Source organism: Diadema setosum, chromosome 18 (genome assembly GCF_964275005.1).
Source record: "Diadema setosum chromosome 18, eeDiaSeto1, whole genome shotgun sequence".
Taxonomy (NCBI): Eukaryota; Metazoa; Echinodermata; class Echinoidea; order Diadematoida; family Diadematidae; genus Diadema; species Diadema setosum.
In genome coordinates this window covers 18,050,354-18,063,649 of record NC_092702.1, presented here as the reverse complement: position 1 = coordinate 18,063,649, position 13,296 = coordinate 18,050,354, and the positions used below count along the sequence as shown (strand labels likewise).

The 13,296-nt window shown below is 37.3% G+C and overlaps 1 long non-coding RNA gene across 2 annotated transcripts; it reads left to right on the top strand.

Moving 5' to 3' along the window:
* The first annotated feature begins 5,408 nt into the window (after positions 1-5,408).
* On the top strand, positions 5,409-11,439 carry LOC140241841 (uncharacterized). Of its 2 annotated transcripts, none has more exons than XR_011902109.1 (4): positions 5,409-5,668; positions 7,847-7,981; positions 9,061-9,209; positions 11,186-11,439. It is a non-coding gene; the product is annotated as an uncharacterized lncRNA (long non-coding RNA). The 2 variants fall into 2 exon arrangements; XR_011902110.1 differs by lacking the exon at positions 11,186-11,439 and adding an exon at positions 9,585-9,665.
* Positions 11,440-13,296: the final 1,857 nt, after the last annotated feature.

Below are 13,296 nucleotides of genomic sequence, written 5' to 3'. Positions count from 1 at the left end.
CGACGTGTACCCTGGCGTAACGTGTGGTTGTACCTGGCGCTACACGTAGTCCACCACGCGTTACGCGAGGTGTAGGCACACGTAACGTCAGGTTAACCACACGTAGTTAAGTGTACATTAACGCCACGCCAGGTTACTGGAAAGTTAGCCGTGCGCAAGGCTTTATATCCTTTAAAAAATAATAAAATAAAAATTGTAATACAGACAACAGTACATTATCATTACCGGTATCTTTTATCTATCATTGTTACAAATCGTGCCTTTTTATCATTTTTATCACCATTGACAATAAATTACCTTTCATATGATATACAGTAAGCTAACGTTGGCTTTGGCAGACTGCATGCCCATTGAAGACAATCATGTAGAGGTACGTACCCTGTGTACCCATACCGACCGCACGGAGTAACGGACCTAGGCCTACTCTGAATGTACTCGACATTGCACCCCTCTGTGAAAATAAGTTCATTTGATTTTTTTTTTTCGCCCATGATATTGATTAATAGCAATACAAACTATTCGTCTAACGTTACTACCCCACTAATGTGTCTCATGTCATACAGAATTGCAGTTAGTACGAAAACTGTAGATACACGATTAGAAAATGCACTCCAAAATTACTCGACTTGTCCGTCTTCCAGCCTTAGTAGTAGTTGTACTTTCACTTTTCCTGACGGTTAGGCCCGTCGCCGAAGCTCTGGGGGGGGGGGGGGGGGGGCGCCCGTCGTGATTGCCATGAATGGATATGTGGCCTTGTGGGTTATACTATAGGCGCTGATGATGTATACCGTCGTATCAATGACCAAATATCAATAATTACACAGAACCAAACTACATCAGCGCCTTATTTTGTACTAGTAGTAGGCTCCTATAAGTAGACTAGTAGACCTAGACCTACTTATTGTGAACAACTAGGAATAGGCCTAAATATTGTTAGAGTCTATTCTGTTTAACGTTACAGTAATACAGTATATGCAAAAGACTAATTAGACAGTACAGTAGAATCTATACCTAGTATTACCCTCATAATTCTGAAAATTATCAAATTTGTAAAGTGCATATTTAAGGTGAGACTTGAAAATTATAGTCAATGCAAGGCTAAACAATGATGAGAAGGAACAGAGGCACCAGTACAGATTATGCTGGCCGTATCATTCTATGGTTGGACATGGAAAATTGACAGGTCACTGGGATGAATGCAGAGCTGCACAGACATATTTACAATACATAAGAATAATAATGCATAACATAATGATGAGACAATAAAACTTTATGGCAGTTCATATCAAGGAATTTTGCAAGGCAGTTTGACTATAAATAATAATTTACTCCATTGAAAGGACATTTTTTTTAAAAATCTATTTCATATTCTGTATATAAAGAGGTGAGACATCATCTCATATTAAGTCTCACTTTGCTTAAAAGATGAAAGTGTTCTTCATTTTCTGATAATGATCAACTACAGCAGTCTACATAATTCAGATGTCTTTTGGCCTATTGTAATGCATGAAATAGGCCTTCACAAGAGTCTTCATATTTGCTATGTCAAATCTTCCTGTTTATTTGTTTGTTTGTTTTCTTTAATATGGGGAGGTTAACATCTCAGTGCATATATCTTAACACATGTCAGATTCTTGGGAGATGTTTTATGTGTGAAGTATAATCTCATTCTCTTTTTTCACTTTCATTTTCTGAAATGTTTTGTCTCTTTTGAAGGTATAACTCATTTGACTCAATCATCATACTCGGCAAGCTTGAACTTGGAAGATGGTACTACTAAGCACGCAAAGGATGAGCAGCTACCTGTCGACAGTCAGTGGAGATAAAAGAAGGCAGTAATCTTTCTGAACACATTTTATCAGGCTGGGGTCATCACTCTCTGTAAGCAAGGGAAGAAAGTCATGAGCAGACGGTGGTCAGAGGCTGCAACACTCACAAATTCATCACAACTCATCGAAGTATTGGTTGACTATGATTGCAAAGAATCTTGTGGATATTTCCCTTCTGGAAGAGCTCATTCTTTGTATAGTACACAGATGATGAGGCACAATGTCATTCTTTGTGTGGTTAAGCCAGTAGTCAAGGAATGGTGTGGAGCATCCGCATAGAACATATGTTACAGCGCCATGCTTTGTTCATTTCTGTGGCAAGAAATGATCTCATCACTTAACTGTGCCCTATGTCCAGGGTATGTTGATGCACAGAAATGGGAGCCTTAGTTTCAACATTTCTTGAGAGTTAAATGACGGTAATGGCTCCTTATATTGAATAATCTGACCATGCAACTAATCACAATAGCAGGTCAATATCGATTTCTGTTGTTGTTGTTGGTCTCTGCAAATGAAATCGTATGCTGCGATTCTAAAACTCCAACTGTCCTAGAGGTATTGCAAATAATTTCATTTTTAGCACTTATTCACATGCTCTGCTATTTTACATTAAACAACTCTTTCATGTTATCTCTGAGGAGTAAGATAAGATGACTGGCTCTTCAAAACTCAGCAAGGCATGCATTCTCATTATCTGCCTTTTCAAATTTACGATGTGCTTTCATTCTGGAATTTACTCTTTAATATAACTAAAAACTGACAACTTCTTTCACTTTGAGAGCATTAACTAAAGGGACGGTGTATGAAATGGTGATTGTGTACGCAGCTTTGTTCTTAGTCTACAGTGTAAAATGTATACAAGCATTCAGTATGAAAAGGACAAGATGACTGTTTTGCAACAAGTAGAATTTGGTGGGGCATAATGCATTTCTCATATACTAGTAGTATAATGAAATCATGTGCTTTAATGACTTATGGTGTGACTGCATGAAATATGCAGACTGTGACAAATGTGCTTTTTACATGGTGAAAGCCACAGATATAACAAGTGAATAAGAATGTATATATGTGCATGTATGTATGTGTCAATATACATATCAGGGATGGATCCAGGAATTCTGTAAAAAGGGGGGGGGGGGCACAAGTAATATTCCTAGTGCCAATTCCAGGTTTCATTTCACTTTTTTCTATTTATATCTTTTGTTTTTAACGAAAAATAAAGGGGGGGGGGTGGTGTAGGCCAGTTGCGCCCCCTGGATCCGCCACTGCATGTATCTATATTTTGTGTGTGTATATATATATATGTGTGTGCGTGTGTGTGTGTTTGTGTGTATATAGATAGCTTATGTTGGATACATTCAAACTTTAAAAGAAAAGTAAACAACCACTGCATAAATACTAGTAAAAAGATTTTCAATGCAGAAGTATAGCAGATATGGACAATTGTCGCAAGGTTAAGAGCTGTGACAAAATTTCACCAGATTTTGTTTGGTGGTGCTAATGAATAGTTTTATTCTCCAAATATATGTTTGTTTTCATTGTTTCCAATTGGATGATTTTGGGGAACAATGCAATGGTGTGCCAGGTTCCTTGAGTGACATGTTTATCCTTCACTGTTTGCAGACTGCGATATGCACACAATGACTGTAAGAAAGCAATTTAGAAATAACTTTCAATAACTGTGAAGAGTAATGGTGATCTGCCAACACTTGACGATAGCTCAAATACATGCAATTAGTGAGCCGTGAGATCTTCTTCCATTTTCTAGGCAAGGAAGGCATGTAAGAACAATGGAAATGCTTACAAATTTTTAGTGACCCGTTCATCTATTACTGTTGTCCCTAGACCAAGGATAATGTGCAGCCTTGTATTAGGTTATTGCAACAAAACCAACATTTCAAGTACACATTGTAATACATATAACTGAAATTGGACCAAGAATCAGAAGCATGTTCATTGGTACATACTAGAAGTGGCATGAGTATATGGACCATGGCAGTAATTGCATTACTGTATTTTATTGATATGTGCATTACATAATTAAAATGGTGATTTTATTGAAAATATGATTCTCAAAACAAAACATTGTAAAATTTGATGGGAGAACAATTGTTTTGTTGTTGTGAGTCGAAATGATTGCATGAAGGACAGATGATGGTTATCTGATGCATGTGATTGTGATAAAAGGGGGAATTTTGGAAACTGGCACATTTTTCTGATAGATTCCATATTCCATATAGATCCACAAGTTAAAGTGAAAGTAGTAATAAAGTAATATAAAAAACTGAATTGTATGTATGTGATCGTTTGTGTGTGTGTGTGTGTGTGTGTGTGTGTGTTTATGTGTGTATGTAAGGTGTGAGTGACTGTGTCCATCAGTGTGTAGCAGCTCAAATTTTCTCTGCCTTTCTCTGATCCAAGCTCCTCTCCTTTCCGATCTCCCTATCCCTTTCTCTTTCCTGTTTTTTTTTCTCTCTCTGTGGCTAAACTGACACTCTCCAGTTGTTTCATTTTCTCCTCAAACAATCAGTTTCCAGTTGTGGTTAAAAAGGAAGAATTTAATTGCTCAGCCAATGACCTAAATTAAACAATAACGTAACTGGCATCTATGTTCATCACCATTATGTAGACCAACAGGTATGATCAGTGCAAAGTAATACTGAAGAATAGTATACTGAAGAAGTGGTAAAAACAAATGAAAGTAACATGACACAAAAGTCTACACATATAGGATATATAACAAGAAAAAATAAGAAACAATCCCAAAAATCATAATCTGTGAAATCAACACCATAGGCTTATTCATTAAAAGTCAACAGACTACAATACAAAGTATCAATTTCATTTTAGCAAACACAAAGTAAAAAAAAAAAAAACACTCTAATTCCAAATGAAATAATGAAATCATAATTCCATAACTTAGATATTCATCCCCTACACAAGATATCTCAGCTCATCAAAAATATTTATTCACGTATCGACTATAGCAGATTAAAAAAATATATATATATCCTGAAACAAGGCTAATTTTTCAGGGGCCTGGCGTGGCGTCGTGTACACTTGACTACGTGTAGTCAACCTGACGTTACGTGTGCCTACCCCACGCGTAACGCGTGGTGGACTACGCGTAGCGCCAGGTACAACCACACGTTACGCCAGGGTACACGTCGCGTAACGTGTACCCACACGTCGCGTAACGCGTACCCACACCACACGTAACGTGTGGTGTGGGTACGCGTAACGCCAGGTCGGGCTCGCCTATGGGTTTTGCACAGTGAAGCCTGACCTGGCGTTACGCGTACCCACACCACACGTTACGTGTGGTGTGGGCACGCGTTACGCGACGTGTGGGTACACGTTACGCGACGTGTACCCTGGCGTAACGTGTGGTTGTACCTGGCGCTACACGTAGTCCACCACGCGTTACGCGAGGTGCAGGCACACGTAACGTCAGGTTAACTACACGTAGTCAAGTGTACACGACGCCACGCCAGGCTACTGGAAAGTTAGCCGTGCGTAAGGCTTATAGCCTTTTAAAAAATAATAAAATGAAAATTGTAATACAGGTCTATACTTTAGTAGTCAGTCTACAGACAACAGTACATTATCATAATCTTTTATCTATCATTCTTACAAATCGTGCCTTATTATCATTTTTATCACCATTGACAAATTACCTTTCATATGAAATAAGCTAACGTTGGCTGTGGCGGACTAGACTGCCGATTGAAGACACGTATAACGTAACTACAGAGAGACGTATGGCAGGATTGTACCGCACGAATTGCGAAGTAACGGATCTACTCTGAGTGTACTCGACATTGCACCCTTCTGTGACAGTAAGTTCATTTGATTATTTTTCGCCCATGATATTGATTAATAGCAATACAAACTATTGGTCTACCACACTAATGTGTCTCATGTCATACAGAATTGCAGTTAATACGAAAACTGTAGGTACACGATTAGAAAATGCACTCCAAAATTGCTCGACTTGTCCGTCTTCCAGCCCTGTACTTTCACTTTTCCTGACTGTGTAGCCCGCCGAAGCTCTGGGGGAGCACGCCCGTCGTGATTGCCATGAATGGATACTGTGGCCTTGTGGGTTGTGTATAGGTATAGGCGCTGATGATGTACCGTCGTATCCATGACCAAATCTCAATAATTACACAGAACCAAACTACATCAGCGCCTTATTTTGTACTAGTACTGTAGTAGGCTCCTATATAAATAGACCTAGACCTACTTATTGTGAACAAGTAGGAATAGGCCTAAATATTGTTATTCTATTTTCAGCAAGTGTAATACAATGTAACGTTAGATCTACATGTTTGACGTACGACAGTATGCAAAAGACAAATTAGACAGTACAGTAGAATCTATGCCTAGTATTTACCCTCATAATTCTCAAAATTATCAAATTTGTAAAGTGCATATTAAGGTGAGACTTGAAAATTATAGTCAATGCAAGGCCAAACAATGATGAAAAGGAACAGAGGCACCGGTACAGATTATGTTGGCCATCTATGGTTGGACATGGAAAATTGACAGGTCATTGGGATAGTCATTCTGTGATTTTTTTTTTTCTTTTTTGCTAATTTCCATGATCATGGAATCCATGCATATATATGTAAATATGTATGATATAGGTATGTTGATCAGTACGTTGGGGATTCTTGGAACAGCAGAACAATTTACTTATCAACTGATAGACATGGAGTATTTCCCCAGCATACTAGCAAAGGCATAGTATTTTGCTTTTTTTTTTTAATTCTTCACACATTGCTTATCTTCACATAATGACATACAATGCACATGGGGCACGTTACTTCCCCCCCCCCCCCCCCAGTTCACTTATGTTTTGAATTCTTAGGCAAAGAATATGTATTGATAAGCACTGTAATCTTCCTAGACTAGACTATTTTACTGATCACTAGCCTGAACAGACGCCGTGCAGAGCATATATGGCATCGCAACTTCATTTACAGCGACATGGCTGTGTATGATCACATTAAAAAAATGTGAAGTTAAAATCAATACATTAGAAAGGGTTGGGAACCACTTTGCTGTAATAAAGTCAAAGAAAGATTGTGATGTCAGCCTGGACCATAGCAGCAGTATATCATTTCAGAAAAGATAAGATAAATACAATGATATCTTGGGCTGACAACAGTTATTAGTGTATTACCAATATGTATGCCATAAAAAAGGAAAAATCAAAAAATTAAAATATACAGTGAACTTCATTTACTCAAAGATGAGGACATTTGATCTTGAGGTGTTCAAATTTCTGTCAGGTGGCATATATGTAACATGTTTTATTTTTCTTCACTTTGCTGACTGAATCAGTTCTTAAACTATAAACAGTATGTTGTGTCTGCAGAATATCTAATGTGGATATGAATGTAGAGGTATTATGTATGTGTGTCCCAATTGGAAGTTTATCATTGGTCAGTAACTAATATCATACTCCTCTTGGTCATCACATTTCACTTTCCCATTCCTATTTCTCGTAACAAAACAATATGTGATCATTCCTTCTCCCCACAACCCTCTCCCACTCACACAAAAATGTCATATGACAGGTGATCATAGACGGTTATGGGCAAGTAAACAAGCTTTTCTTTTTCATTCAGGTTGACTGAGTAGTGTGTGATCCTTAAGTCAGTGGGCACAAGTCAAAGCCAATAAACCTTGAATGCTACTTTGTAAGGTTAATCTAGATCTTTTACCCTTATTCTAAATCACTTAACTCCTCAAAATCCTTTGCCTTGATGAATTTTTTGGACGTCAAGTTATTGCTGTCTGAGGATCTTGACTTTTTCATATTTTCATTGAATTTCAGTTTCCACAGTGATTGTTGTTTTTGTTGTTGTTGTTTTGTTTTTGTTTTTGTTTTTGTTTTTTTTTTGGGGGGGGGGGGGGCAAAGGGTTGTGATCTGCCATTTACCACTGTCCTGAAGTTGTGTACAATCAAATTATCAAAGTTACTGTTGTGTCTTATCACCATGATGTAGCTCAAGAAGTGACTGGGACTGTATTGACATGAATTGAGAGGAAGACTGTCAGTCCATGCTTCACCCAGACAGTGCCAATCTTACCGATGTGTGTTTTGCTCATTAAAATCTGGAAAAGCAAATGATAGCTTAGTGGTGAGTATATCATCAAGTACATCAACCGCTATAATGTATCATGAATCACAATTTCTAATGAAGTTATACAGTAGGTAAAACTGTATTTTTACGAGGTTCAGGGTTCTTGTACATGGAATATGGGAGGATGTTTCTGTTCAGAGCAAACAGCTACAGTGTAAGAATCAGTTTAACATTTGAGATAATTTTTTTTTAATTTCTTTTTTTTTAGCACCTTTTGGTGCCTTTACCAAAGAAATGGATCAAAAGCCAAGCCTGCAATACTGAGTCCCACCTCCCTGGAAATGTCAACTGTAAGTTGTTACACCATGAGATTTGTCTTGTGTGGGAGAGTTAGCCACTCAGTATTGTTTGTGACTTGTGTAAGGATTCAGTCAAAACTTTATATTGTAGGAATAATAATAAATTAAAATATAAGAAATAATAAGGAATGCACAAGTATATGCCTACATTAAGTTTTCACTTTCCAGTTGGTAATCTCGCAGTAGGCATGAATTAAGCAAATATCAATTTGCAAATCTGGTGACAGAAATGCACACATGTTTACAAATTTCATGTGCGCAGTTTAAATGGGTTTAAGGCATAGTTGCAGTACATGAGAATGAAATGCACATTACATTCTCATGTACTCATGCACATGCATTGTGTGGAATGAATCAGCATATGAACTTTATGAAAGTTCATACGCAGACATTTTGTGATGTGATGTTTACTGAATATCAACTTACCTCGTTTAAAATGATATTCTTGACAGTAATGAATCATAGTGTGTGAATGAGGTTGAGACATTACTACATCTTCAGGCTCCTTTTCATGTTCAGGCTCCTTTATTGAGTGCTTTCGTAGAGTGCACTAAAACCCCTACAAATATGATTTGTTTGATGAATTTCAGGCCTTCAAGTCATAGATGCTTGGGGATGTTGACTATTTCATACTTTCAGGGAATTTCATTGTCCTGGGTTTAGTGTTTTATTTGTTGTTGCTGTGGGGGGGGGGGGGGGAAGGGGGTTGATCTGTCACCTGCCACTGTACAATCAAGTTATGAAAGGTTGACTCTTGTGTTTATTACCATGAATTAGCTGAAGAAATGCATCAGCTGGGGAATTGATCGACATTAAGAGGGAGACTATCAGTCCACCCATTGCCAAGCTACGCTGCAACAAGACAGTGCCAATCTTCTTGACATGCATTTTGCTCTTCTGTAGCTGGAAAAACAAGGAGTTATGTGGTGAGTGTTTCACTGAGTACGTGAACTCATCCAAACTACTATCATTGTATTAACCTCAACTGTTTAGGAAGATAAAAGAGGGGGAAGGGAGGGATGGAGGTAATCTTAGTTAGGCTCCTCCCAGGCCCCCTCCCCCTTCCAGATCTCAACAGTGCGATTGCAATTTGTAGTTGACAGTATTCGGAGCATGAAAAGATGTTATTCATTGATTTTAATCAAGAAAAGAAAAAATAATCATGCTGTTGTGAAATTTGACTGAAAGCACAAATTTCATTGCAACTGTACCACGTTTTCGAGCATATCTTGGTCTGACATGCATGTACATATATTTTATATGCAATTTCCTCCTGGGTGTCTAAAATTTGGTCTCTATAGGGAGAATGCGGCAGACACTTGAAATGAAGAAGTTGTGAAACATCACAGCCACAGTTTTTCTGCGAAGACGACATTGCTAGGAATGCCGAGGGGGACCTTCCAGCCCCCTCCTCGACAGCTTATAGTGAGGGTTAAAAGCAATGCTTTATATCATATTCTGGGTTCTTGTGTATGTCATGCAAGAACACCAGCTAGTGTCAGTTTGACATTTGAAATTATTATTTTTTTAAAAGCAGCTATTGGTGTCTTAACCAATTAAGAAATAAAAAACTTGCACTGATATCAACATTATGTTATTGGAGCACTGGACATGTCTTGCAGACAAGAATTTAGCCACTTAGTAATTGTTTATTATTGATCGTAAGATATTGCGAAAGCCATATACATGTACATTAAACTGTTGAAATATGATTGAATGATTGTACAACGCTTAATAGAAATGTATCACACAATTTTAATGAATTCACACACAAACAAACTCACAAGAACATGTGTATGCCAATTTTTACTTCCCAATTGGTATTCTCACAATAGGTATTGGTAAGCAAATATTAATTACAGATATATGGTGGCAAAAATGCACACGTGTCTACAAATGAATGCAGAGCTGCACAGACATATTTACAATACATAAGAATAATAATGCACAACATAATGATGAGAACATAAAACTTTATGGCAGTTCATAGGCAGGAATTTTGCAATGCAGTTTGATTATAGATAATAATTCACTCCATTGAAAGGACATTTTTTTTAAATTTCATATTCTGTGTATAAAGAGGTCAGACATCATCTCATATTAAAGGGGCATTCCGGACGATTTTCATAATTTCACATCATGAAGTACATAAATCAACAGCTCCATGTATAGATTCGTGGAATTTATTGTGGTCCTTGAGCAGAGAAACCAATAAATTGAAAATCTTAAACAAATTACACTGAACAGTGTTGATGACATCAGAGCCTCATATATTTCATAAATGTAGCAGTGTAATTCCATTACAATACCACTTGCTCAACAAGTTCACCTGTGAAAAATCTATGCATGCCTTCTTCTTTTGTTCTGCTTCCTTGAGCCCCAACTCATGCATTCTTATCATGCTTATGGTGAGGCTGGCATGTCATCATCCTTGTTCATTGCAATTTGTTATAAATTTTGAAAACATTCTCATTCCTTATCCCAATCACTATAAATTCTGAAATTCTGTACTCAGTTTAACTGATTTATAGCTGTTCAAATGTAAAAGTCTGAAAATCATCCGGAGGTCCCCTTTAAGTCTCACTTTCCTTAAAAAATGGAAATTTTCTTCATTTTCTGATAATGATCGACTACAGCAGTCTACCTAATTCAGATGTCTTTTGGCGTATTGTAATGCATGAAATAGGCCTTCACAAGAGTCTTCATGTTTGCTATGTCAAATCTTCCTGTTTGTTTGTTTGTTTGTTTGTTTGTTTTCTTTAATATGGGGAGGTTAACATCTCAGTGCATATATCTTAACACAAGACTCATGTTAGATTCTTGGGAGATGTTTTATGTGTGAAGTATAATCTCATTTTCTTTGTCCACTTTCTTTTTCTGAAATTTCTTGTCTCTTATGAAGGTATAACTCAGTTGACTCAATCATCATACTCGGCAAGCTTGAAGTTGGAAGGTGGTACTATTTAAGCACGCAAAGGATGAGTAGCTCGCTGTCGACAGTCAGTGGAGATAAAAGAAGGCAGTAATCTTTCTGAAGACATTTCATCAGGCTGCCGGGGTCATCACTCTCTGCAAGCAAGGGAAGAAAGTCATGAGCAGACAGTGGTCAGAGGCTGCAACACTGACAAATTCATCATAACTCATCGAAGTATTGGTGCTTGACTATGATTTCAATTAGAAACTTGTGGATATTTCCCTTCTGGAAGAGCTCATTCTTTGTACAGTACACAGATGATGAGGCACAATGTCATTCTTTGTGTGGTTAAGCCAGTAGTCAAGCACTGGTGTGGAGCATCCACATAGAATATATGTTACAGAGCCATGCTTTGTTCATTTCTGTGGCAAGAAATGATCTCATCACTTAACCGTGCCCTATGTCCACGGCATCTTGATACACAGAAATGGGAGCCGTAGTTTCAACATTTCTTGAGAGTTTAGTGACAGTAATGGCTCCTTATATTGAATAATCTGACCATGCAACTCATCACAATAGCAGGTCAATATCGATTTCTGTTGTTGTTGTTGTTGTTGTTGGTCTCTGCAACTGAAATCGTGTACTGCAGTTCTGAAATTCCAACTGTCCTAGAGGTATTGCAAATAATCTCATTTTTAGCACTTATTCACATGCTCTGCTATTTTACATTAAACAACTCTTTCATGTTATCTCTGAGGAGTAAGATAAGATGACTGGCTCTTCAAAACTCAGCAAGGCATGCATTTTCAATATCTGCCTTTTCAAATTTACAATGTGCTTTCATTCTGGAATTTACTCTTTAACATAACTCAAAACTGACAATTTCTTTCACTTTGAGAGCATTAACTAAAGGGACGGTGTATAAAATGGTGATTGTGCACGGAGCTTTGTTCTTGGTCTACAGTGTAAAATGTATACAAGCATTCAGTATGAAAAGGACAAGATGATTGTTTTGCAACAAGTAGATTTTAGTGGGGCATAATGCATTTCTCATATAGTATATGAAATCATGTGCTTTTATGATTAATGGTGTGACCGCATCAAATATGCAGACCGTGAAAGTGTTTTTTACATGGTGAAAGCCACAGATAACAAATGACATATGTGAATAAGAATGTTTACTAGTATATGTGCGTGTATGTATGTGTCAATATACATATCAGGGGTGGATCCAGAAATTCTGTAAAGGGGGGGGGGGGGCAACTAATATTCCTGGTGCCACTTCCAGGTTTCATTTCATTTTTTTTTCTTTTTATATCTTTTGTTTTTAACCTAAAATAAAGGGGGGGGGGGTGGTGTGGGCCATTTGCGCCCCCCTAGATCCGCCACTGCATATCTATATTTCGTGTACATATATATATTATATATATATATATATATATATATATATATATATATATATATGTGTGTGTGTATATAGATAGCTTATGTCGGATACATTCAAACTTTAAAAGAAAAGTAAACAACCACTGCACAAATACTAGTAAAAAGGTTTTCAATGCAGAAGTATAGCAGTTTGATTAATGAGTAAAAGTTGTCGCAGATATGGACATTTGTCGCAAGGTTAAGAGCTGTGACAAAATTTCACCAGATTTTGTTTGGTGGTGCTAATGAATACTTTCATTCTCAAAATATGTTTGTTTTCATTGTTTCCAATTGGATGATTTTGGGGAACAATGCAATGGTATGCCAGGTTCCTTGAGTGATATGTTTATCCTTCACTGTTTACAGACTGCAATATGCACACAATGACTGTAACAAAGCAATTTAGAAATAACTTTCAATAGCTGTGAAGAGTAATGGTGATCTGCCATCACGTGACGATAGCTCAAATACATGCAATTAGTGAGCCGTGAGATCTTCTTCCATTTTCTAGGCAAGGAAGACATATAGGAACAATGAAAATGCTCACAAACTTTCAGTGACCCGTTTGTCTCTTACTGTTGTCCCTAGACCAAGGATAATGTTCAGCCTTGTATTAGGTTATTGCAACAAAACCAACATTTCAAGTACACACTGTAATACATATAACTGAAATT